Source organism: Amblyomma maculatum, chromosome 7 (genome assembly GCF_055883805.1).
Source record: "Amblyomma maculatum isolate TAMU_Amacu chromosome 7, ASM5588380v1, whole genome shotgun sequence".
Taxonomy (NCBI): Eukaryota; Metazoa; Arthropoda; class Arachnida; order Ixodida; family Ixodidae; genus Amblyomma; species Amblyomma maculatum.
In genome coordinates, this window is record NC_139350.1 from 90817404 (window position 1) to 90822967 (window position 5564).

Genomic DNA, 5564 nt, shown 5'->3' on the forward strand with positions numbered 1-5564 from the left:
ATACTCCAGCTCACCCGCTCAGGGTGCGGCCTAGAACACCGTATGTGCCTGTCGACTCGAATTCAGAGACCCTCGAAAGGCGTACCTCCTTTTGTTTTCCCGCTTTCTCTAAAAGAGGCGCCCTGCGGTCACCGCGCGAAAGAAACCACAGCACGCGTGCTTTCGGCGCACATTACCCGTCACTTCGAGCGCGAGCGGAGCCTTGCTCCTCGTGCGCCCCCAGTACGTGGTGACTGAATACTGACCTGTATCGCTCGTTGACACCGTTAAATAAACGTCTCCTTTGTAAACTCGGAGGCTTGCTTCATTGTAGCGAATCGCTCTCTTCCCTGCGGAGCTTGAGTGCACGCTGCGGTGTTTCAGTGTGCGCTCGGTGACAGCTGACCGCGGCCGCGGTTCGAGCGAAGCTCGAACGCGCGGTAGTTGGCCTTTGTCCAGGTAGAAAGCACGAAGAAGCGGAGCTCTTTCCCTCCTCGTCGTTCCCATTCCCTGACAAAATGTAACAAGCGACCACGCCTACTGCAACAATACTATACCATGTTATGTATGATGCCTCCTGTGCCATCATGTGTACGATCGGTTGCCGACATAGAGGGACGTGTTCTGTGTTTGAAAGGTTAGTGTCTTCAAGCAGGCCGGGACCCGTGGGGTTTTAAGGACGATATTAAGGAATGACGCTCGGGATCGTGGGAAAAAAGGTTCTTTCATACGCATTTCAAATTCAACTCCCAGCTCTGGATGTTTTGCTAACTCCTATCTTTTTCTGAACGAACGTATGTAAGAGGGTAACAAATCTGCTTAATTTTCTTTACCTAACATTAAAGCTTTAGTCTCTCTTCAGCCCGAAGACTCAACATGGTGAATGAAGAAACCCAGGTTCGAATTATTTGACTAGGCGCCAGGAGAGCTGCTTTTCAGTGGTGGAATATGACGGTACAAAGGACAACAACGCTGAGCCAGTGAGAGAGCAGCATCTCCAGAGCCTTCAAATGGCGATGATCTGGCCCAGCAAGACGCTGGGTTCGTCGCTCATTTCGCGGGCGTTCGACCATGTTCCTGTTTTTGTTGTTTTGTTGCCGTCGTCTTATTTTTGTAATGGCTTGCGCTGTATGAAGTACGGGGAAAAGTTTTCTGGGCCTGAATTTGGTGGGAAGACGAAAGAATGTGTGTGTCGCGCCTGAAGAGTTGTTTTCCTTTCTATAGCGATACTTAGTTTTTTGCAAGTATGAATACTAGGAAGTAACTCAGAAATAATTGAATTACTCAGCAGAAGTAACTGTAATGTAATTTCATTTCTTTTGGTAGAGCAATTAGTGATGCAATTTAACTAAATTTATGCGATTTTCAACAAAGTAATAACTAATGTAACTCAATTCCTTTTCAAAAGTAATTTTGCCATGTATGACCTGGGCCAAATAAGGAGCGGCGCAGATGGAACTTCACGAAGACAAAGATCTCCACTGCACAGCACGAGTGTGTGTTGGAGTTGGAACTTGATAAAGACTAATTTTGCGGAACAGAGAGCGAGTGTTGCAGTCTTGCAAGAGGTGTTATTAGCTGCAGCGAACCCATAGTGCTCTCGTGCCTGGGCACGACGACGAAGACGACGGCATTTGCTGCACAGCGCAAGATGAAGACGACGATGTTTGTTGCGCAGTCCCAGATGAAGACAGCCACGTTTGCTCCATATCGCGGGAGTTGAAGGTCAAAGGTTTTTTTTTTTTTTTTTTTGCATGAAAGGAGTAGAGCTCACGCTCTGAAAATCAATATGGCCTTCACTCCGCACAGATCAAGTTTAGATTTCGTCGCGGCGAACGCAGATGCGCTTCGCTGGACAGTGTGCTGGAGCACTATACAGGGCATGGTGTTTTTGTTTAGGAGGGTAAAAAAAAAGTAACTGCCTTTAGATTAATTTTAGCCCTCGGCCTATATTAGCGGCTATGGCAGACACCGGGTAAGCCCCAGAAGGCTTCAATTAGCTAGCTAAATAACTAAATACGTTAATCAACTTCTTTAATTTTCATTTTAGGAGGTATGTTGTACTTGCAGAATTGGAGCACGTCCTCCAAATAGTATAGCCGAGAAAAAATGATGTTTTTTTTTTTTTTATTGTAACGGGCATTACGATACAAGGCCCGCATATGGACCCTAATAGGCGGTTTCACCCAATAACATAGCGCCAGCGGCGCATCCGGAATAGATTGCTCGCCCAGTGCACACTTTGATGCCAAACAGCAAGCGCAATGACTGAGCTCATTGGGTACGGACGAAGAGGCTAACAGCGAGGCTGCGGTCGAAGCCGCGCTCTCGCCTGGCTCTCATGTGATGCCAGCAGAATGATGAAGTATTTGGGTGGAGCAATCTACGCCACAGGCGTTGTAATGATGTGTGAAACTGCCTATCAGGGTAACATATGTGGCCCTTGTAATACGCGCTACAATCTCTTTAAAGAAAACGTTTTCCATTGCAATAATATTTCGACGACGAGGTACAATTATACAGATACAACATATCTTCTAAAATGAAAATTTTAAATCTTTTTAACATAATTTGATAAATTAGTGTACTAGATAAGAGGCAAACACCAGGTAAGTTTGCCTCTTACCTGGTATTTGTAGTAGCTTCCAATATATTCCCAGGGCTCAAATAAATGTAAAGCCATGTCATCCTTGGCTTAAAATTTCTGGACTTCTAGAAAAACTGCAGGTATGCTATCAATAATAGAGTCGAACTCTGAGCTAGTCGCTCACACATCTCTTGGAAGAAGGCAGCAGAGGAGAAGGAAGAAGGGCCCGAAAGAGCAGGCCGGTTTGTTTAGCACAAAACATCTTCTAAAATGAAAATTTTAAATCTTTTTAACATAATTTGATAATTAGTGTACTAGATAAGAGGCAAACACCAGGTAAGTTTGCTTCTTACCTGGTGTTTGTAGTAGCTTCCAATATATTCCCAGGGCTCAAATAAATGTAAAGCCAGTCATCCTTGGCTTAAAATTTCAGGACTTCAGGAAAAACTGCAGATATGATATCAATAATAGAGTCGAACGCTAAGCTAGTTGGTCACACATCTCTTGGAAGAAGGCAGCAGAGGAGAAGGAAGAAGGGCCCGAAAGAGCTGGCTGGCTTGGTTAGCACAACATATCCTCTAAAATTAAAATTTTAAATCTTTTTAACATAATTTGATAATTAGTGTTGTTTGCCTCTTACCTGGTGTTTGTAGTAGCTTCCAATATATTCCCAGGGCTCAAATAAATGTAAAGCCAGTCAGCCTTGGCCTAAAATTTCGGGACTTCTAGAAAAACAGCAGGTATGCTATCAATAATAGAGTCGAACGCTGAGCTAGTTGGTCACACATCTCTTGGAAGAAGGCAGCAGAGGAGAAGGAAGAAGGGCCCGAAAGAGCAGGCTGGCTTGGTTAGCACAACATATCTTCTAAAATTAAAATTTTAAGTCTTTTTAACATAATTTGATAATTAGTGTACTAGATAAGAGGCAAACACAAGGTAAGTTTGCCTCTTACCTGGTGTTTGTAGTAGCTTCCAATATATTCCCAGGGCTCAAATAAATGTAAAGCCAGTCATCCTTGGCTTAAAATTTCGGGACTGCTAGAAAAACTGCAGGTATGCTATCAATAATACAGTCGAACGCTGAGCTAGTTGGTCACACATCTCTTGGAAGAAGGCAGCAGAGGAGAAGGAAGAAGGGCCCGAAAGAGCAGGCTGGCTTGGTTACTTCATAATTATAATATTGCTACTGGAAGATTTGTGTGTTAGCGCTGTTCTGTCTGAATTTTATTTTTTCTTCGTATTATTATTTTTAGTATATTAGAATTTTGTTCTTTTTTCCATTGTTTTCTATTACATCGCCTCAAAATTTCCAATTATTTCAGCGACACTAGCTCCTAATTATTAGGTTATCTATATCATACAATCAAATCGACATTGTCAAAAATATTATGTCACCTACAACGAATTCTGGCCAATCCCCCACTGTGGGTATGTGCCATTACAACGAGGGAGGTGAAGAAGAAGAAGAAGAAGAAGAAGAAGAAGAAGAAGAAGAAGAAGAAGAAGAAGAAGAAGAAGAAGAAGAAGAAGAAGAAGAAGAAGAAGAAGAAGAAGAAGAAGAAGAAGAAGAAGAAGAAGCACAAGGTCGAACTACAGCTACCCTATGTGGGTATGTGCCATCACATTAGAGGAGAACAACAACAACAACAACGCAGGTAACGAAGCAGCAAGGAGCAATGGCTCGAAGTGAAAAGTCAATTGAGCAAGAAAGGGACAATGATGACAACAGAAACGACAGCGCCGGTTCTAAGCCCAGCTTCAGGACTTTGGTGTCGATCGAAGGAAGGCGCACTGAGCTGCGCAAACGCAGGGAGGAAGAGCTGGAAGTCACCGATTCAGAAGAGAAGTGGACGCTACGTCGGGAGCCTCCAGAGGCTTTCGCTGAAAGCAGTTGCAACACTCTGCTGCCAACGCGCTACCGTGCCCTCACGCAAGCTTTCAACCAAACTGAAGGCGAGTCAGTGCCGCTGTCGCCAGATGAGCTGTGCAAGAACACCTCCAACTTCGTCGGCACTGAGCTTCGTCAATGCCAAGCGTTCGCTGATGTGTTGCAGTGTTTTCGAAGTGGATTGATCGCTGTCGGAACAATTCTGGCGCAGGACTTTATAGGGTCCGAAATACCGGTGGAGCAGTTTCCCGCACAAGCCTTTGTGGCGCACGGGGGTCCACACCCACACTTGGTCCCCTGGTTCGTAGTGGACTTCTCTGTGCCGAAGGTTATAGTGTCGAGCGTCGGTGGCATGCTGCTCCTTGATGTGCGAGCGGGCTCCTGTTCTGAGCGACGTGTACCTAGCTGCGTGTGACCGAAGGATTCTGACGGCTATTAAAGATAAAGGCATTGCAAAGATTGTTCGTTACGTTCACGACTTTTTGGTATTATGTGAATTAGAAAAAGGAAAGGCGACATATCAACTAAAAACATAGCCCTTGGTGTGTTTAAAGAAAGTTGCCCTGATCTAAGATTCACCTGGGAACTTCCAAAGGAAGGTGTTTTGCGCTCTTTGGATTTGAGTCTTGAATTCTTACCAGAACCCTTATGTTGAACTTACCAGCCAAGAGCGAACAAGCAGTTTCTTCTATATATATTCCAATATTCAAAGACAGTAAAAAGAGCTGTTGCGAAAGCTTCATTGACCTCGGCTCTCAACAAATCATGCCACCACCATGTTAAAAAAAGTTTTCTAAGCCAGACTGAGAGGCTTCTGCAGGCTGGGTATCCTGAGAATTTGCTGTGAAGCATAACAGAAAGCATTGTCCTGCATCAAGCGGAGGATTCGAAAAGAAAACCTTACTCAAGGAAACATGTGGTCAGTAGTACCATATGTGCATGGCTTCACCCATAATCTAATGAAGATTGGTCAAAGACACGGCATCCGGATTATTCCAACGGCACCAAACAGAGCTAAAGGGATGCCTGTGCAGGTTAACAACCAGGAATTCAATTCTGGATGCAAAACTTCGCACCGGACTAGATACTCTAAGTGTATTCAGGGGATTG